Source organism: Alosa pseudoharengus, unplaced genomic scaffold (assembly GCF_046254945.1).
Source record: "Alosa pseudoharengus isolate Yale_2024_CS ecotype anadromous, Long Island Sound unplaced genomic scaffold, YU_APseudo_1.1 YU_APseudo_1.1_scf_11, whole genome shotgun sequence".
Taxonomy (NCBI): domain Eukaryota; kingdom Metazoa; phylum Chordata; class Actinopteri; order Clupeiformes; family Clupeidae; genus Alosa; species Alosa pseudoharengus.
The window spans coordinates 21,326,897-21,348,673 of NW_027468576.1; the positions used below are offsets into that span (position 1 = coordinate 21,326,897).

Consider the following 21,777-nt stretch of genomic DNA (forward strand, 5'->3'; position numbering starts at 1 on the left):
CCTTATTCCACTGATATATTTTTGGACAGCTAATGAATTAGTCATGAACAAGCCACCGACAGACACAGGGTGACTAAGTCGGGCACAGTTCGCTTTATTCGAAGGGATTGCCATCAAAATGGTCTTGACCAGACCCCGCCACTGGGGAGTGGGTATACTAGTGATTTTTGTCATGCTGTGAGTGTTTAATAATTAACTGGTTTATTTATTCCACATGCTACACACATTTTGGTGTTTTCTCCATTTGGCTTTGAGCGAGCCTGCCCAACAACCTCTTCTGATATTGCCGAGATTGACTTGTGTTATGATGTGAAACCTTTGAAATCCTTTTTTCTCTTTCAATGTCTTCAGAGGGTTTTTAGAGGGAAGGGATATTAGACAGTATTTTACTGTGAAACTTTGTACAAGAACCCATGCTGGGTTGATGGGGTGAGGAAAAGTGAAGTAGGCTAGACACTGCAAAAAGTAAAGTTTGCTTTTACGCCTTCACCCCTCTGCTCGTGCTCACTGGCCACCTAAAAGCTCAGTATTTTCTGATCCTGTTCCTATGGTGTACTTTGTTGATTAGGACACTTGTTATTTTTTTCAAAAGAACCATTGACCACTTGAGATTGGCAAAAGAAGACCATGGTCTCGAAAGTAATGAGGAAGAAATGGCTGTGCCACACATTTCTGCTTAGGACAGTGGGGGAATTGTAAGATGTCCAGTGTCTTAATGGGAAAATGCAGGGAAAAATGATTCTGCTTTTGACCGGTCTGCATTGGTTCAGAAGCCAAGGGAGACAACACTGGGCGTTTATCCCATCCATGGTCTGAAATCACATAGTTCATTTATAATATACCACACTAGATAGCAGTTTAACCTCTAGCACATGAAATTGCAATTTCCAGAAAAATAGACCTAGGCCATGGTTGGCTGGAAGTTCTTCTCTCATCCATAATTCATGGAGGAAACACTTGCTTCAGTGTGGTAAAGTGGGTCTTATTGGGGTTGAGTTGGACTCTGTAAGGTTATTATAATAATCACAGCTGGCAAGGCTACATCATGCTGAGCATTTAAAAATTCCTGTTAACGGTACAATTTCCGTATGGTAATTCTTGCAGAAGAACGGATGCCTTGTTTTTATTTGAAAGCTCCTGACTTTGCCTGAGTATTTTGTTATTTATAGGAATGTTGTGGCTCAGACTTCAAAACTAGGGCCCCAAAATATGCCACAGTGTGTGATTAGTGATGTCTTACTGTACTTTTATCACAGTATCCTTATCATATTTTAATGAATAGTTAATACACAAAATCCTGGGCACATGGTAGGAATATTGTATCTGTATTTGTATATTGTATCTGTTTTTGTTCATCACACCATTCACAAAGCCTTTTATTTTGTCAGGGATATTCATTTGCTTTCTGGGTTTGTTCAAAAGGATGTCTTAACCTGTGATTTATCAAGTAGGCCTAACAGTTTGTCTAGGTTTAGGGCCATCACAGTAATGGTGTCATCTTTCCAGGCTCACGCTTGTTTAATCGCACCATTTAAGCACAGAGTATTTCTACTGTGTGAAGCACTGTGCCTTTTTTAAAGTCCTGAGTAGGCGAGTCTCATCACAAAAGAACTGGAATGTATTGTTTAAAAAATTAATTTACTTAAAGCGGGCTAATGAATGACTCATGGTTCTCATTAAGTAAAGCCTGGACTGAAGCTTAATCACTCTTTTTTGATGTCTAATAAGTTATGGTTCAAAGTTGAGATTTCCTTCCTGAATATTTCATCTGATGCAGCTGACCGTTCATCTAAAGGAGAATGCAAGAAAAATGAAAGACTTCACCTTTCCTTCCGTTCCCTGTCTTAATATCCTTTTTTCAGCTTTAATGATAATGGCCTAAGAGGATGTGTTGATGACGACGATGAGATATCGCTTGGCACCTGTGGTTAATGCCATGTCCTTCATCTGGGTGAAAGATTTAATAGTCTTTATCAGGCATCTGTTGTCCACTTCTGATGATACACAGCCCTCATTCCTGTGCCAGAAGGCCCACCTCACGGCAAGAAATCGATAGACCAATTAAAGTGCTGTACCCAGTCCTGCCTGGGGGGCCCCAAATGGAGAGGGGCCGACTTTGGGCGTGTGCCACGGTTCACAGGAGGCCTGGCCTGAGGATGTCAGAGTGGATGTGTCTGGGTGGGCGTTAACGGCTAACGGTCTATCGAGGGTTAGGACTTTGATCTAAGGTAGGGTGCTGATTGACTGAGCGCTGCACTTAACAAGCCGCATACATAGTGAGTGCTCTCCTGATTATTTGCTGGTCCCTCTACCATTGATCCTTTTTTGTCTTTTCAAAGACTTCTCATTCCTTTTGATCACCCATCATCCTCGTCACTTGCATCATGGGGGAATTGAGGAACAAGACCACATTTATTCTTTGGTTATCTGAAGTTGTCAGAGAATTATCAGAGAACCTGGGTAATTTGAGCTAAAACAAATGGTTTGCTGATGCTGCTGGTCTATCTCTTGCTCATTGTGTTACTGTCATGATTATTTGTCTCTCTCCATGTTGCTCTCCCTCTTATCCTTTTCTCTGGTGGTCCAGACAGCCCTCCTGTTGGGCCAACTGCAGTAAGCCTTACCATCCACTCATGTATTATCTTCATTGGGTGCTGTATTTCTCTTTTATGTAGCTCCACTAAGCAAGATTGTTTTTCTGTGAAATGGTGGTGTCAGTGTGGTGCCTGGGCAAATGGATTATGTGCTATACACATGTGGTTGTTATTTACTCAGGCTGCTTTCATGCTGCCACCCCCTCCTTCTAACCACACCACCTCTCTCTCTCTCTCTCTCTCTCTCTCTCTCTCTCTCTCTCTCTCTCTCTCTCTCTCCTTCCATGGGATTGCTTTAAAGCAGTGCATCAAATGGGATTGACTCTAGCACAGGGCGCCATTCTAGAGTACGTCTCAGGTGGAATGCACAATCAGCTGCTGAGAAACCACAGACTTAATTGATTAAGCGTGATGTAGCCATCCGTGGCTATTCCTGTATATTATCGACAAGCTGATCTCCTGTAGTCAATGAGCAAGGCAAGGGTGAGTTGTTCTGTCCATCACTGGAATGATGGACCTTCAAGTCCAAGACCTTGCCCCCAAAAAAACCGGCACCCTTACAATCTCCCAAACTTCCAGCTGTCAGTCACTAGCATGCTTGTAAATCTTCCTCGGTACTCAGCCAAAAGACGTCAATATCTGAGGGCAGAGGTTAGCACAGGCTCCCAGTTGATGGAACAGTCATCCACTGAGCTGTCAGTGCATAACTGCAAGCCAAGCAAATGCCATGTCTGAGTCGCACAGAATGTCTGTATCGGCACTGTGGTACTTTGTGGCAGTGGGCAGTTCTATAGCACCTCCGGGACGGCAGCCAACTTGGATGGAATAAATCATTGTTGCAGATGAATCCATTGATTCACAACAAGTCAACAATAATGTACTTTAAGGAGGGCTAAGTTATATGCCACAGACAGTTGACGTATAGTAGTGAATTCATTTATTTTTAAAAATTACCTAAATTCTTCGGCCTTTGTTGAGTGTTAAAGGAAAGCTTTTTTTTTTTTGCGAGGAGATAATGCCAATACTAGCAAATGGATTTAAGTGTTTCTACTCTGAGAAATTATTGTTGAGCCCTGCCCAGACAGTAAATCATATCTAATCAGATAAAATAATTTGAGATTTGCGTCCCTGCAGCTGTGTCATCACCAAATATTGAATTGCCAGTTGTCTATGCTTATTGTTTTGGAGTCTGGCTCACAGCTTAGCCTCAGATGCTCCTTTTTCCTCCCAGATGTTTCAAAGTAATGCACACCATGGCCTTGTTCCAACTCTACAACCTTGAACACATCCTTGAAAGTTCACACCCAGCTATCCAAGAGCTATCTTGTTACTTTTTTGGTGAGCAGGAATAATTTTTGCCCCAATATTGCACCTTTCTTTGGCTTTCTTTGGAGTATCTTTTTTACACTAAGTCGATTGCTTGTAATTCTGTCCATGCAGGTACAAAGATCAAGACATTATAGTTTCAAGTTTACAGTATTGCAAGCTGATTTGTCTTAAAGGAACACAATGGAAGAACTGATATCTACGCAATGCTCCTTGCCGTCAAAATTCAATGCCATTTAGCACTAAGACGATACCCAGTTAGTTCAAAATTAACTACAAGGATCATGGTCCTACCCACTAAAATGTTACAGTAGCAATTTCAAGCATTCTGGGCATTGGCAATGGCAGAGACTTCATTCTCCATGTTAAGTCAGTGTGAGTGATTTTGAAGACTTTTATTACAAGGTAAAATAACTGTATTGTGTTGCTTTAAACACGAATAAGCCTAAAATCATACAGTGAGGAAATTGTGCCATACCACAAAAATTATAATTCTGCTTAGATCAGAAATCTTTTCTGCATGTCTGCATCGGCATGTGGCGTTTTGTTTTCACAAAGTCTGTTTTGCAAGCACAAAACTACTCTGAATAACCTTGCAGATGAGGGTCTTAATGGAATCATCAGTTGGATGTCCTCAGCAACCCTCTGGAACTGGTGCCTGATGGCATAGACCCGAACCCCTGTGGTGGAACGTGCCGGAAAATGATGTCCTGATGGAGGCCCACATGTCCAGCGCAGAAGCACTGGCTCATAGCCTGTCTGTGTGTCTGTGTGTGGGTGTGCGCACACACACTTGTGTGTTCATATGTGTGGGGAGGTGTTGGGGTAGAGCTGGCAGTGTATGAAAGGGGTAAATCCAGTTTGGTTTGTAACCTAAGAACCAGTAAAGGTGGGGTCCATCCATCAATAATTCACTAGCCTCATGTGCCTGTGCGCTGAACTATGTGGGCTCTGTGAAGCCTTTTAATTCTGCACTGACGCATTGGTGTAAAAGGGCTGCATTGCACATTTCACAAGTTTTTAGATGCTCAGAGGTGTTTTTTTTCCATCAGGTGTATCAAGCTTTTGCTCCTTTTCCTGATCCGACACTTGATGTTTTTTTTCCTCTTTAAATTCACATTTGGGAATATTTTCACGGTTGAAGTTGTGTGTTGAAGGCTTCAGAGATGGCAGATTTTTAAGAGAAGAGGCTCTGAAAAGTGTGTACGTGTGTGTCTCTCTGCCTGCCTCTCTGCATTTGTCTCTGAAGTCTCTCCAAAAAGTTCACTCACAGTCACAGAGGAGAACACTTGGCGTGACGGCAATGCCCTCACTTGAACTGTCTGTACCTTTGTCAGTGACATCAAACAGCCCAAGCCGTGGCTCCAAAATGCTGGGTGCCTGCTCTCTCCATCCATCCCATACCATACTGCACTTCCTCACACAGACAGCTAAGCCAGAGACTTTCTAATTAGAAGACACAGCACTCAAAAAATACAAAAAAAGGCATGGGGTTAGTTTGTAACGCCAATATGGCAGTTGTCTAGCCTGACGAGCCAGACCCACATTAAAATGTAGGGTCTGGACACTCACCGTTCACAGTGCTCAGTCCGAGGGGCGGGTTAATCAGTTGTCTTTCAAATTCCCTCTGCACGCAATAGGACAGCGGCAGCGCTATGAGTCCCATGCGTTTCCCACCAGCGGAGCTAGTTGGCTAGTTCCAACGTTTGCCAACTTAATAAAAGCTTAACTCGTGTCACACTGTTCGCCAACAGCAACATCCATCTTATTTGTTTTCAAGTAGCAGGGAATTCAAGCCAAACCGTTGCAACTCTGCCATCAATCATTATGTTAAGCCCACCTAACGACTCTATACACGATTTCATTGGCCTGATTGAGTTTCGAGCTCACAAGCCAACGGGGAGTTGCTAGACTAGCCCCAATAGGGGCACGTCTAGATTTCTAGGCTAGCAGTTGTCCATACATATCCCGCCCCTTCTGCGGCAAAAAAGTCGACATTGTGGCAATCATGTGGTGGGTTGTCGTGACAGTCATGTGTTGTGATCTCGCCGCTGGAGCAAGATTGGTGTTGTGAAGCCTTGCGCACGTGCATATCTGCCGCCGAGTGGAGGGACTGGCTTATTGTTATTCTGTTCAAATGATTCAGATAGGAACAATTTGAAAACCATATGTAATGTTCCAATAAGGGATCGACCGATATATCGGCCAGCCGATATATCGGGCCGATATTTGCGCTTTTTATCGGCATCGGCCGATAAGCGGCTGCATTCGCCGATAGTTTTTTCCCGCATTATTTACATACAAGCGTCTATAGGCAGCTCTGTGTTGAATTTCACGTTGCAATTCACGTGCAGACTGCCCCTCCCCCACAAGCTGAGTGCTGAAAGCCTGCTCTTCAAGACAACAGTAAACTTTAATCTTTCAAAGCATCTTTTAACTGTTTGACTTAGCTGAAATATTGCCATACACTTTGAAGGTGGAAGCAAGTTTGTGGGTCCAAATGGAAAACGCGAATGATTGATAGGTACTTTATTTAATGCTTAATGCCTCGTTTATAAAACTGCTTGCCATTGTATTTAGGAAGCTGCAAATAGCTAAGTTGTAGGCTATCCATATGCATGCGGTAGCGTAGCTGTTACAAACACTGGTCAAATGATTAAGTAATGCCAACGTTGTTCCGTGGTATTTGTGGGAGTTTTATTCAGCGACCACCTGGCTGAGTGTTGGACGCGCGTGTGTGTGTGTGTGTGTGTGGTGTGTGTGGTGTGTGTGTGTGTGTGTGTGTGTGTGTGTGTGTGTGTGTGTGTGTGTGTGTGTGTGTCCCCGTCTCCCTCCCTGAATGCCTCTTCCATAAAACTGCTTGCCATTGTATTTAGGGAGCTGCAAATAGCTAAGTTGTAGGCTATCCGTATGGATGCTTTAGCGGTAGCTGTTACGAACACTGGTCAATCATATGATTAAGTAATGATGACGTTCCGAGATATTTGTGCGAGTTTTATTCAGCGACCACCTGGCTGAGTTTTGGACGCGTGCGGTGTGTGCGTCTCCCTCTCCCTTCGAGCGGGGCCGAGTTGCTATCGCAGTGATATCAGAGCTTTAATAATGAGACGTGTTGTATGTAGTTGAATATTAATTCGTGTTAACGTTTACAGGGCTCCAGAGTGCGACCAATTTGGTCGCATATGTGACCTAATTTTTCAAAAGTGCGACTAAAATCGGAGGTCGCACTGGTGCGACCAGCTATTCGAGAGGAAAAAGTGTCCGCATTGAAACTCCACCTTTGGTTCAATAAAAAACACATATTTGGCCAATATCGTGGTTTCAACAAATCAGAGAGAGAGAGAGAGAGAGAGAGAGAGAGAGAGAGAGAGAGAGAGAGAGAGAGAGAGAGAGAGAGAGAGAGAGAGAGAGAGAGAGAGAGAGAGAGAGAGAGAGAGAGAGAGAGACAGAGAGACAGAGAGACAGAGAGACAGAGAGACAGAGAGACAGAGAGACAGAGAGACACAGACACCTGAGATAATGATCAAGTTTATCGTTGCCTACGATTGGCCTAGTGAAACTTCCCAAGTTCAGTCCGAAATAATTATTTACCAGTAAAAATAGTTTGAACGTAAACCCGACGTACAGGAATGCCACTTGCGCCAAATTTATAGATAAATTTATAATTAAAAAATTGCGAACAATGCATACAAGGCCTTCCCGAACGACAGAGAAACAGATATCGCCGAAATGGAGTGCGTCATGGACCACAGTTACATGCAGGGAGTAACCCGGTTTTCAACAGCAATATTCGTTTTGCGCGCGAGTTGTGTAAACTCATTCTGATGGCATCAATCAATTTAATCTGGTATTTGGCGCAAACCGAATATCGCTGCTACATTTATAGCCCAAATATTCCCTGCATGTATAACTGGTCATTGTGTACGGTGAATTGAATGGACACATTTAGATCGAGCATGGCAAGTCATTGCAATAGCCTATAATAATAGGCCTACCATTTCGTTACTGCATTAACCATAGTGATGTTCTTATTGAAAATTTTAAAATACTAAAATTAAAAAGTAAATTGCATTGTGGGGCTGTCAAATGATTATTGCAATCATCATTGCAAAATCACATAAAAATCCCCCAGGCTACTTGGAACATCTCTTTAAATTGTGCTCAAATACATTTCTGTGGAAGATGCTAGCCTGGCGAGCTGGTTTAGCCAAGGCCTAAAGATCATGAAGGATAGTATGTAAGACATTGAGCCATGAGATGTGCAGTTTGAAGCCCTTAAAAGACACTGTTAATTTACTCACTGTTATTTTTATTTAATTCATCTTGAGATGTTTTAAGTTTAAATTTCAAGTTTTAAATTTCAACACTTCATTAAGTTACTTTTCTTGTAGAATTGTAAATCATAAGTCATAGGACAACCTATATAGGACAGTAATTAAGGGAAAAAAGTGAACCTGCTGCGGTGTTAAATGTGATGTGGTTGAAAATTTGGGTGCACCTAACTTTTGTGCTGGTGCACCTAAGAAAAAAAGTTAGGCGCACCAGTGCAAAAAGTTAGTCTGGAGCCCTGGTTTATCATGTACCAGACATACCGTGTATGCCTTACTTGTTTAGAGCCGTTTGCTAACGTTATCATTATCAATCATCCAGTTCAATGGTGGTTTGTCAGCTACCAAACAGAAGTTTGTGTTTGTGAAACATCTGACACCACGTTATTTTCCTCTGCTGATTTATGTTCTGTGGTTGACAAATCTGGCAGCTTTTTTTAGAAAAATATAGACATAGAAAAATTGAAACCATGCAAATTACAAATCAAGCACTTTATTTCAATAGCTACTTTTCAGGCTTATTGTTTTTTTATATTATTTAAATGTGTTGTCAAAGGGCATTTTGTGATGACCTGAATTATGTCTTATAATATGTCAGCAAGCAATGCATCATCAAGATGTTGATGAAAGCATTTTGCACAGTTAACCATATTCAGTGCACCCATCCATAAGTTCAATAAATGTTCCTTTTTTAAATTGAGACTTATAACATTTGTTATCATCATTTGTGTAATTATGTGTCATTTGTATGATGTAAATTGAGGGAGCAAAATAAAAGCAGTATCGGCTCAAGAAAATCGGCAGGCTGTATCGGTCATCGGCTAAGGCTGATGGAAAAAAATCGGTATCGGCACTAAAAAATCCATATCGGTCAATCCTTAGTTCCAATGGAACCTTTAATATATTCCTGGAGCCAGTTCAAGAATATTTTTGTAATCCAAGATCTAAGGCAGGGATTCCCAAACTGTGGTACGCGTACCCCCGGTGGTACGCGAGCTGCTTCTAGGGGGTACGCGAGATGAAAAGGGCTATGGCGGACAGGTGTAAAATTAAAATTGTAATTAATTTTTAATTCATGAATAAATACACAATTTCGAATCAGGTCATAATGATATGGAAACATGAAATTAAAGGATATCATTTATAAACTCTGTATGTGTTCATCAAAAAAAGGGCAGCTTATTAAACATGACGCCTGGAATAGCTAATAGAATGCGTTACTTTTGAATGCGTTGGATGGTCCGTGGTCCGTGGGGGGGAAAGTTTCGCGGATATAACAGGTTTTTGAAAACAACAAAAACAGAAAGGAGGGAAGGAGCAAAGCTAGGAGTTATTTCAGATGGGCAAGAAAGGTAACATTAAGCTAGGCTTTACATTTAACAAACTTCTAGCCTAAGTTTAGCCTTTCTAGGCTGTATATATGTTGTCCAAACGAATACATCCTTGTCAGGCATTGTTGTAGGCCTATTATAAGATATTGTATGTAAGTGGTAACTTTTGGGTGGGGGGGGGGGGGGTTATAGAATGCGTTACGTTTTTATGTGTTTATGTGTCGGATGGTGGGGGTACGCGAGCCGAGTCGGAATGTAGGCGGTGGTACGCGGGGGGGGGAGTTTGGGAACCGCTGATCTAAGGTATCCTTTTGTTGTCAGTGTTGTTAGACATCTCACTTTGCGGTGCCGTGTCTTATTGTGAAATGACCGGCCTGTTAGACATAAGGGCACTTTAGGAACAGGGTCCCTCGGGGACATGGCAGCCAATGATTTGGGGTTGTTAAAGCAAGTGATGCCATCAGGCGGCATCCAACACAATCAAGAAGGAATCAGTCAGGGAGACTTTAAACTCTCCCCAAATGGCATTTTTATGGCCTGTTTTTGTATTTTCATCCCACCGGTCCACTGCAGCCAAATGTGTGTGCTGCTGCTGCTGCTGCTGCAGTGGCTGATGGAAGTGCTCTGGTAAACAAATGGGGGAGGCGGCCTGCAGGGCAATTCCAGGGGAGTCTTAAATGCCAGGCCTCTAATAGGTCCCCCGAGGAGTCTGCAGGGGAGGTGGCCCACTGAAGCCACATGCCTCGATTTCCAGCATTGACAACCACTGCCCCTCACTATCCTCACTACCCTCACTCACTCACTCACTCACTCACTCACTTACTCACTCACACTTTTTACTCTCTTACTCTCTCACTCAATTTCTTTTCTCTCCCTTTCTCCCCTTCATCCTCCGGTGATCTCTCAATCCCGTGTCACTCAAGCGAAACTCATGGACCAGCTCACTGGCAGCCCCACCCCACACCCCCGCCAAAATCCATAATGATCATAAATGCAGCCTGTGTCTGGCTCCCGCTTATCGCTCCCTGCTCTCCCGGCTCTCATGCACTCATTTCACATGTTCAGATGGGGGTTATATGGGAGGGGGGCGACACTGTATTTCTCCAAAGTCGTGCTAAAGCTCAGCCGATCTTTCCCTCTCCTGTTGCTGCTGGGGCACTGTTATATCCAAGAGTTTCAGAAGCCTGTGGTTTAATAATGCTCGATTGGTCTTTTATCATTCGACCAGAGGAGAAAGGTGTCAGCTGTGCCATTTATCTGTCCCATAATTCTTTTGGGTTTTCATTAGTTAGATGGAGTCTGAGTAAATGGTTTGAGTGGGTAAGCTTTGACCACATCTAATATGCACAATGCCAGTCAAAGGATGTGGTTGTATTTTGGCATTCAGCTTAAAGGAATTATCCGGAGTAAAATGCACTTTAGATCGATTTACGGATGATTGGGGGTACATACGTTGAGTTGACATCAAAATCATGTCATTCGGATGTGTTTTGAGAAAGTTCGATTGTACCGTTTTCAGTCACACAACTCGTAGCCTGGAAGTGAGCAGGGCATTTCAATTTCGCCGCTACAAAACGCTATTTTTATACCTCTTCTACAGTTCCAAACAACATAACACTTACGTGGTAGTGAGTAGAGTGTCCCTAAAGCCAAACCAAAGTATCCCGAGGTCTTTATGTGGTCGAATAGAGAGTCCAGAATGAATTTCATCAAGCCAGTACCTTTCCGGAAATGTTGCCATCTTTGCTGTAGGAGTCTTATGCCATTGCCATTTAGCCTACTTTATAGCAATGTCACGAGCTCTTGTCGAAATCTAGCATAACTAGAAACAAGCAGAAGGCTAGTTTACACAAAAACTTGCTAATGCGCTAACTGGCATCTATTTGAAAAGTTGAAACATGAAAACACGGTATGTTCTTATGACTTCCGAACTACATAATGACATTAATCTTTCATATGCATGAGGCCCATATACAGTAGCATCACAATGAATTTTAAGCTTATGCGAAAAGTTTGCTTGTAAAAACATAAATATGTAGGTGACAAACATACCTCTGCTGTATTGATAACATCACTACACGATATCGCTAATTAAGCTTCTCTGACAGGAGGTAGCCTAATGTTTTGCGCATAGCCTAGTTGCTGTTAAAATGCCTACTAGCGCTGGAAATCAAAATACTTCAACACCGGCATGTAACATGTAAAAAAATTATTGTGTTTTAAGGGGGAAGACATAAAATGTATTGAAGCAAAACAAAGTACCGGTTCAGGCACTATTTTGGCAAGTATTGGTCACATATCGGATAAAACCCAAGGTATCTGTATTGGTTTTGAACGTTTTAACCGGAAGCCCTCTAGGAACAGGGTTTATAGATATGGTTTAGGATGACACCATAGAAACTGGATCACGACCATTTTTGCCCAACAGTCCATGGCTGGTTGTAGTTGCTTGGCAACAGGTGTAACTTCATTGTGATGGTTACAATATCAGAGTCCTAGGAGTCTTATTGCTGGGTGTGTTGTAACACGCTCTGGAAATTCACAATTTCGTCGCCGTTTAAAAAAAAAAAAAACATAGTCCAGTATTTCTTTCGAAATTGAAATGAAGTTGTATGGACTGGACTATTTTTTTTTTTTTTAAAGGCGACGAAATTGTGAATTTCCAGAGCGTGTTACAACACACTCAGCAATAAGACTCCTACAGCAAAGATGGCAACATTTCCGGAAAGGTACTGGCTTGATGAAATTCATTCTGGACTCTCTATTCGACCACATAAAGACCTCGGGATACTTCGGTTTGGCTTTAGGGACACTCTACTCACTACCACGTAAGTGTTATGTTGTTTGGAACTGTAGCAGAGGTATAAAAATAGCGTTTTGTAGCGGCGAAATTGAAATGCCCTGCTCACTTCCAGGCTACGAGTTGTGTGACTGAAAACGGTACAATCGAACTTTCTCAAAACACATCCGAATGACATGATTTTGATGTCAACTCAACGTATGTACCCCCAATCATCCGTAAATCGATCTAAAGTGCATTTTACTCCGGATAATTCCTTTAAGAGCGATATGTAACCCATGAACGATGTGTGACCTGTGATCACTGTATACACCCCTGAACTTTGTGTAAACCTCTGAACTTGTGTTATGGTGAAAAGTTCGTACACTTGGCAACAATAGTGCTGACTAGCAAAAGATGAGACCAAACAGCGATCCTTTCATAATGCCACCTGTGGGCTCGAAGTTGCCAAGTGTTGTGTCAGCATCTAAGGAGGGGTATAAATATTGGTGTTCGACAATTGTTTGGGAGTGCGATCGTGTGGTCCACTCAGGCTTTGCGCTATGTAGTCATGTAGTCAAGGAATTTTGCACAGAACTCTGCCGGACTTTTGCGCCTTCTTTTTGGGATAAGTTTTTGACTTCAGCACTTATGGTGTATTTTTGTTATGTTGTGGACAAGATATTTCTGGCCGGAGTCTGACTATCTGATACAACAGTGTCTCACTAAATGTGCTGCACATGCTCAGACAGAGCACTGTAGCCAGCCGAAGAGCTTGGTTGATTTGCTGTTGATTGTCCTGAAATGACTATAATTGACATGGATAAGGAATAGGTTAGTCCGATATTCTTAATGCCTCATCTACCATATCTGGCCCACTGAATAGAAAAATTACTTGCAAATTAATTTTCTAATTAATATTTTGCGTTATGTTGTTATCTCTGCGTATGCCAACCCTATCCATCTTTTGTTGTTTTAATTTGACTGTTAAAAGGCAGCCTTCCACTGAGCAGCTGCTTCCCTAATCAAACCGACAGACTACAGACGAGGCTTCGAGGTTGAGCTAGCAAATGACTAGACGAGTGAAATCTTTCCTCACAAAAGGCTTGTCGTGTGGGGAGAGAAGATTAATGTGGTAACATTAGGCTTTGTCTCTTAATTAAAAAGGACCTCATTAGGGAATGGTCAGGATTCTAGATGTAGGCTAGCCGAACTGTTTGGACCACAGGGGAAGGTATTAATGTTGATCATCCAGGACCCTGGACTTGTGTGGTCTTTATGCTTTGTGACATTGGGAGCTTGGCCGTAGTCTCACCAGAGGCATGCATGATTTACATACATGTTTGAGTGCAGTGAGACCGTATAGATGTGAGGTGGAACGATTTGCTTGTTTTGGGCTTTCAGCACAATCTAAACCAATCTAACACATTGCTAGGTGTACCCCAAATTGGCAGTACAGATTCAAACGGAACACTGTAAAGTTGTAGACAGGTTTTTGGAGAGAAGCCAGCCTTGTTTGTTTGCTCATTCAGCAGTTCAGTTCCTGAATTTAGACAAGTTGTCTTAAAATATTGTACTCTTCTTGTATATAATCATCCTCAAGGATTGTGGTCCTGTGCAGTTTTAAGAATGGGATGAATGCTTTCCTGAGATTGTCAAAACCCAAAGGTATGGAGAGACTTAAAGGTGAATTTCAGGATTTTTTTAGACATGGGCCCTCTTTTTGTGACCAGACTTTTACTAGGGACAAAAACGAGCAAAATTGGTCTAGTAGTTAGAGTTAGAATGCTTTAACCGCCAAATGTTCAATACTGAACCAATCTCGGACCTAAAAAGATGTAAAAATGGGGCCCAACAGCTCAGGTCAGAAAATCCTGCATATCCCTTTAAGGTTGGGTTGAAGATGAGAAACGGCCTTCCTTGTTAAAAGGGTTGAATCATTTCCTGTAAGAAAGTCCATTGAGTGAAGTGAAGTCTATTACTTTTAGAATTCTTATGATGATCTCTCAATTTAGAAAATCTCACATGAAATGACAAATTAATAATCTTCTGCTTCAGCAAGAGTGTCTGCTCTCAAGATGAGTAATTTTGTCTTCTTATTCCTCTCAATATTTTCTAAGTTTTTGATCTGTTTTTCTATGCTCATTTGCAGTCAATGGTTTGCAATTCTTTTATGTGATGGTTTCAAGAAGTGGTTTGGTAATAACAATGATTGCCTTCTACTGTCTGAAATCTGTGGATGCTGATGTAATAAGTAAGAACTGTCAGATTAAAATTAATATTGTCTGAAGTCAACAGATCTTTTTATGCTCACTCACTTGGGTGCACACCTCCTTGCATACTAATATATATATATATATATATATATATATATATATATATATATATATATATATATATATATACACACACACACACACACACACACACACACACACACACACACACACACACACACACACACACACACACACACACACACACACACACACACACACACACACACACACACCTACCTGTGTAGAATTAAGCCAGTCTGTGGTCAGCGTTTTGAGACTGCTGTGGCCCCTTGGTCTCCTGACTCAGCTGCAGGCATCCTATGGGGCACTTGCATGCACACACACACTTTCTGTTGGCAGGCCTTATGCTGCTGTGGGAACTACCACTGGGACATGGGTCTGCACTCTCTCTCTCTTTCTGTTTCTAAGATCATCCATCTTTCCTGCATGCTTTCAAATGCTTTTCAGATTTAGAAAAGAACTAAAGCTGCAATAATGACCCTTGGTGGCTAATACTAGAGCCGTATAGACCCTTTCAACTCCATAAACAAATGTGTGTTCCTGAGGCATTTCAGGTGGCACAGAAAACAACATTAAGCTAATGGTAACTAGGGTTTGGCACCGAAACTCGGTTCCAATAGGTAACCGGCGCCGAGGCAGACTGTAGTAATGACATCGAATAACAACGTGGATTTCGGTGCCTCATTTCGATGCATTTTTTAGTCTCCAGCGTTTTCTTTTATTAATACGAGGCATCACTGCACATCATGCGCCATCTGTAGCATCTTGCTTTGATAGCACCACTTTCTGTATACCGTTAGCTAACAAAAAACACTTCAAGATAAGCTTAAAGCAGAGAGGTGCACCACAGGCTAGTGGACCGTGTTTAACAGCTCGCGTGAGCCCATGCCATTTAGCCTACTTTATAGCAATGTCACGAGCTCTTGTCGAAATCTAGCATAACTAGAAACAAGCAGAAGGCTAGTTTACACAAAAACTTGCTATTGCGCTAACTGGCATCTATTTGAAAAGTTGAAACATGAAAACACGGTATGTTCTTATGACTTCCGAACTACATAATGACATTAATCTTTCATATGCATGAGGCCCATATACAGTAGCATCACAATGAATTTGAAGCTTATGCGAAAAGTTTGCTTGTAAAAACATAAATATGTAGGTGACAAACATACCTCTGCTGTATTGATAACATCACTACACGATATCGCTAATTAAGCTTCTCTGACAGGAGGTAGCCTAATGTTTTGCGCATAGCCTAGTTGCTGTTAAAATGCCTACTAGCGCTGGAAATCAAAATACTTCAACACCGGCATGTAACATGTAAAAAAATTATTGTGTTTTAAGGGGGAAGACATAAAATGTATTGAAGCAAAACAAAGTACCGGTTCAGGCACTATTTTGGCAAGTATTGGTCACATATCGGATAAAACCCAAGGTATCTGTATTGGTTTTGAACGTTTTAACCGGAAGCCCTCTAGGAACAGGGTTTATAGATATGGTTTAGGATGACACCATAGAAACTAGATTACGACCATGTTTGCCCAACAGTCCATGGCTGGTTGTAGTTGCTTGGCAACAGGTGTAACTTCATTGTGATGGTTACAATATCAGAGTCCTAGCATACGTATCTGTCTATGATCAGGGTTGTCATATCCTAATGGCATGTATTGTAAAGTTTGTGACCTCAAAGATCTAATTTCTAAACATGGTGACATCAGCTTTTCAGTAAGCTTGTGAGTCAGTTTTTACAAAGTGGTACCATTGTGTGCACGCCAGTGACCACAGGTTTCAGGATCTTATTTGTTGCTCTATTGGTTGGTAGCCTAGATCATAGCCTGTGCCTCCGGAAAGCATTCCAATGGTTTGGTCATTGTGTGCGATTGGTTTTAACGTTTAACAGATTCAGTTTGACTATTTAGCTTATCCCTATGTGAATAGTGACATAATCTGTATTTCTTTATTTGTGTTTCTTCTTGAAAAGAAGAGAGACAGATTGACTGTAAGATGTCCAAGATTTTACTTTTCTTGGAATATCCCTGAAGCACTTCCCTAATGTCTGACTCACCCCTCTGTGACCTTTCCCCAGCAGAATTCAGCTAATCGCCCTCTCTGTTGGACATGCATGACAGTTTTTTTTTTTTTTTTTTAAAAGGCCTCTGCCCTTACATGGACTACAGGGTGTTTATCATTCAGGTCAAAGTACTGGGGAAAAAAATCAAATGGGTCAGCGGTCTGTCCTTGAACTTTAAAAGATCATTATTATGTTCCTTTTTAGTAGTCCCTTTGTCTGCTACACTTACTCTTGTGGCTTGTTGTCGGCCTCAAGTGGCAGGGGAGATGAGCAGTGTCATATCGATGTAGCAGCTATGTGCTGAAAGAGCCCGGGAAGCAGCTCCTGAATCATTGAAAGCCTGTCGGAGGGTAGTCACCCTGACTGAACTTGAGGAAGGGCAGTGTGCTGCTGCTAGTGAAGTGATGTCTTTCCCAGTCCTCTGCATTCCAGGGCCTTACGTCTGAGTGGCAGCAGTTTGGCAATGATGAGGGAGACAGAAGAGAGACTGACAGGGAGGGAGGTTAGGGAAGAGGAAGAGACTCTTAAGAGAGCTGTTTTGCAGTCACCGCGCCGAGTCCAGTCTCTGCTCAGAATTGTCTGCTGTCATCCTCGTCTAGGGCTCCCAAGCATGTCGGATCAGCCCAGTCCCACCTGCTTTTTAAGGGGTGACACACACACACGCCACGCTTCATCTGACCTGAGGGTGAACAGTGACAGCAGGACCCAGATGCTGAACGGAAAGGACATGGCCCAGGTATCTGTGCATCACCGATGAGAGCTGAAGTTGGGGAGAGAGAGGGAAGAAAGGAGGGAGGGAAGGACAGAGAGACAGAGGTGATGTCACATTTCTTTGAAACACAGCTTTTACCACCTTGTTTCCTCACCTTCCCTGGGTTTCAGTTTTCTCATTGACATGAAGGGTGCTTGGATAAGATATTTGCAAGTCATCTTTAAATGGCAAGGACAAATATGTTTCTTTTATGTCTTTGATACCAAGGTCTGTGTCCATTATAGATGTTTTCCCTCATTTTTGTTTTTTGTACACACACACACACACACACACACACACACACAGACAAAGACACATCCATCTCTTAGATTGTGGACAATGAAATTGATGGCAGCTGTGTGCAGTTTCTTCCTTTCCTTCCATCTTTTCAGCCATTGCTCTATAGAAAAAGGTGTAAAGTAGGTCATGGCAACATGATGGCTGGATCTCCCCTCCCTATTCTCTCCCTCTCTAATGTATTTGAAGGCCTTTGCCTTACTGCTGTAATTTTATTATCTCCCACTCAACTCACCACAGAGAATATAGTGGAACTGGCATTAGCAAGGTCTCTAGCTGCCATGCTGTTCAATCTGGAAGGGGCGTCACCCTCTGTGCCCAGCAGGGATGTTGGCCCCCACCCCCCTCTCTTCATATAAGTCCAAGACCACCCCTATGCCAAATCCAGTGGGAGTGACATCAACAGCTGTCAGAGCATTGGGGTTCATTGTAACAGGAGGACATTTTGCTGGGAGAAGTAAAAAGGGAGAGGGAGGGGGAAGGAGAGCCTAATTTTCTGTGAAGACCCTGACTTCTGCCCAACTCCATTTCTGTCTCCTGTAGCTAATGATGCTCAGTATTACCACTCATTAAGTGCCAAACATGCCATTTTTTTTTGTTTTCGTTGTTCTTTCTTGTCAGCTCGCATTCTGTCCCTATCTGAATGGAGATGAATCTGTATATTATTTGCTAACCATGTTCACTCAAGCAGAATTACGCCTTTTGAAGTCACGTTTCAAGTCCTGTTGTGACTGCGAGCTTACAGACCTCGTTCGCTCTTCGTTCATCTTGACCTTTTCTGACAGTCTGTCCAAAGCTCCCACATTGCTTCAGCATTGCGGTGGTTCCCTGGCATTAGCGGTGAAGGGCTTGCTGAGGGATGTGGTTGAAGCAGATGGCTGGCTGACTGGTGTGTGCACCAGTGGGATGTCCATCCTCTTAGTGCTGTCAGACATCGTAGGGCCTCCTCTTAGGCCCTGGTAGCTCTGGAATGCTTTTAGAGCAAACCCACCAAAGATACAGGGGCATTAGCAGCATTGTGACTGCAGTAGTTCAAAGCCATCCCTGTGATGGAAACTTAACAAGCTTGGCAGAGTGAGAACAATGCTTGACTATCTCTCACCACACCACTTTTCTTTTGTTCTTTCTTTCTTTCTTTTTTTTCTTTCTTTCTTTCTTTATTTCTTTCTTTCTTTCTTTCTCTCTCTCTCTCATGCAAGAGCAGAAGCCCTGCATGCTATTGTACTCCCATGATGCACCGGTTAACAGTTTATTAAGCTCACACAGAGACTGTAAAATAGCACTGCATCAGAGAAATGCAGTGTGTGGAGCTGTGTTATTTGATTTAATGGAGTAGAAGGACACAGAGGACAGATTGTTTTAAACTCATGCCTGATCGTCCTTTCTTGCCCTACAGTATTGTACACTTACAGTACAGTCTCTTTATCTGTGTATAGATTACTGTGCATCTGGGTCCCCTGAGATGTAGCTTGGCTCTCTGGACTAGTTTAGTCTACACACTCACAGTATACACAGAGGCTAATGGATCACCTGTTCCACTTAGAACACCCGGACGGTTTAGCTTCAGTTGTAAAATATCCCGGGACAACACAGAACTTCCTGAGGTTGTCTGCGGGGCAAAGCCTGAATAAAACATGGGGTTTAAGAGGAGCACCTACTCCAGAGTCTGAGCCGGAGAGCCGAGCAGAGGAGCGGCGTGAGTAGGTTCAGCCAGAGTTCACACACAGGAAGGCTTCCTTGCTCAAGCTGCTGCTGGGCAGATGAGCGGCTGTTCATCGCTAACCCCATCCCCACTTCCCCCAACTACACCTGCAGGTGCATGATGAAATGGAGACGAAACTCTCCTCTTCAATTTTCTCCGCAGAATCAAGCACTCGTTAAGGCTGGTCTGTTGGCACAAAATCGGAGTAGCAGGGAATTGTGTAATGTAAGACAGTGAGGCTTAACATCATCACCTTTTGTGGATGCGTGTAGGAAAGTTTTACGAGTGGGAACTTGTCAAGAGTATCTAATTTTTACAGCCTGCTATTTGCTATGGTCTGGTGGGGTGGGGTGAGCATGTTTGGGAGATCTGATGAGGTGGCAGCAATACACTCAGAGTTCTCGAGCAGGTGGTGGTAGCGATCATCGGCTTATGGCTTGCGGTGGCAGCACCGTTTAGACAGTCACTTGGAGTTGTGGCTGGCGGAGTGACCTTCATTCTTCACTCGTCCCCATCCCTCATCCCCTCGTTTCTCTCCTCCAGCTGATGGGCTCTGTCCAGTTTGTCTCCCTAAATTACGTCCCACGGAGGTGGAGTGTCTGCGGGAGGGGGAAAGCGGCCATTAAGGTTGTCACTGCCACTGTTTATCGTCGGCACTTAGGGAAATCGTTTAGGGGGAGGCCGCGTTGATTGTCGCGGCAGGGATTGTTGTGCAGGTGCATCGGAGTGCACAGTCGTGCGTCTGGCAGATTTGCCCTGCTACAGTCCCGTTTTTGAGATGTTCGCTCTTACTCAGTTCTCTTAATCAGTTGGTAAATTATGATCTTGTGAGAGGGCTACAGTATAGTCAGTTTGAAGATGGTGATGGCAGGCTGCCACTAATGTAAGCCCACATCCAGATTTCTTGATGTAGAGACCATACCCTGCCTCACCTCAATGTCACCAGTCCCAGCATCCCTCATGACAGAGGAGTGATGAAGCTGCAGGTAAGTAGTTTAATCATCAGATATTATTCAGATATTATTCAGATCAGTCAATCAGCCTCAGGCTTTTGCCTCTCTTTGTTTTTCTTTCTCTCACCATCTTTTCTCTACCTTATCTTCTCACTCACTCAAAACTCATGCCAGAGTAAGTTGCATGATGTCTATCGGATTGGCATATGAGCGTGCAGTGAAACTCAAAACCCATGCAGGTTCAGAGTAAGTTGGGTGATGTCTATCGGATTGGCATATGAGCATATGTGCAGTGGAACTCAAAACCCATGCAGGTTCAGAGTAAGTTGGGTGATGTCTATCGGATTGGCATATGAGCATGTGTGCAGTGGAACACTGTGATGGTCAATATGATTTATTTTATTTTATTACTTAGGAATAAATCCATCCTCTATTTTTGTGCACTCTGGCTGAGACCCCTTAATATATTCATCAGTTCTACAGCTCAACTTGATCTCATGAAAATCCCTGCAATATTAGAAATAAATAAGATGAAGGTAATAAAAAATATTACGCATCTTATTCTTTATAAAAGGGAGAGGAATATCACCGATCTGGACTGGGCTGAAAATGATGATGATCGTTGCCTTTGTCCTTTGGCTCATTCCTGTTATAGAAGCACAAAAATCACCTACCAAATACTGTTTTATTTACTAGATAGTATCACTGCTTTTTCTCTGGTCTAATTACAGCAAGCCTAGAGCCTTGTGCTGGGGTAGACTTCACTGAAGTTAGTGTGTGAACAGCAGGTAGAAGTGAACTGACTGCAGGGGGGGGGGGGGGCTCATTGTCATGGCAGAATGAGCACTCCCTGGATGGCGCCACCTGTTCAACTTCTGAGGAGGTAGTCATGAATAATTGAACCTGGACGGCAACATTGACACTGTGAAGTTGTTTGGCTATACCTGCCTGCCTAGACGCATGCCTCTATAATGCAGACTTGCATACAGGTATGTTTAGGACAGGTATTCTTGATCTTGACTCAGTGCAGTAGTGACTTGCCCCCCTGCAGTAGTAGTTTATTCAGGTTGACTCTTTTATCGTGGTTACGGTTTAAGGTGTGCCTTAAAGAGACAACTTCAGCTCTTAATCAGCTATGAAGTCCAGTTGTGACCACAGGATTCCTATCATGCCCTCACATTTGACTGAAGCAATATTGTAAAGCGTCACAGAATCTTTTATATATTTATTTATTTTATTTTGGTCCTCTCTGTTTTAGCAGCAAGGTTACTTTGGTAATTTGTACTTGTAGAACTTAAACTTTCTGAACTTTATCCACTGAAGTGAAGATTTAGTCCTGGGACTT

At 42.8% G+C, this 21,777-nt stretch overlaps 1 protein-coding gene across 3 annotated transcripts in view; it reads left to right on the top strand.

The window, feature by feature from the left end:
- LOC143116987 (heparan sulfate 2-O-sulfotransferase 1) overlaps window positions 1–21,777 on the top strand; it is a 62,621-nt gene that overhangs the window by 19,796 nt on the left and 21,048 nt on the right. The window contains exon 1 of one of the 3 annotated variants that reach the window (XM_076278408.1): window positions 17,395–17,465. The exons of the other annotated variants lie outside the window; for them this stretch is intronic. The gene's annotated coding sequence lies outside the window, so the exon portion shown is untranslated. Of the gene's footprint in view, window positions 1–17,394; window positions 17,466–21,777 lie in introns of those variants that run through there. 3 annotated transcript variants of the gene reach the window in all.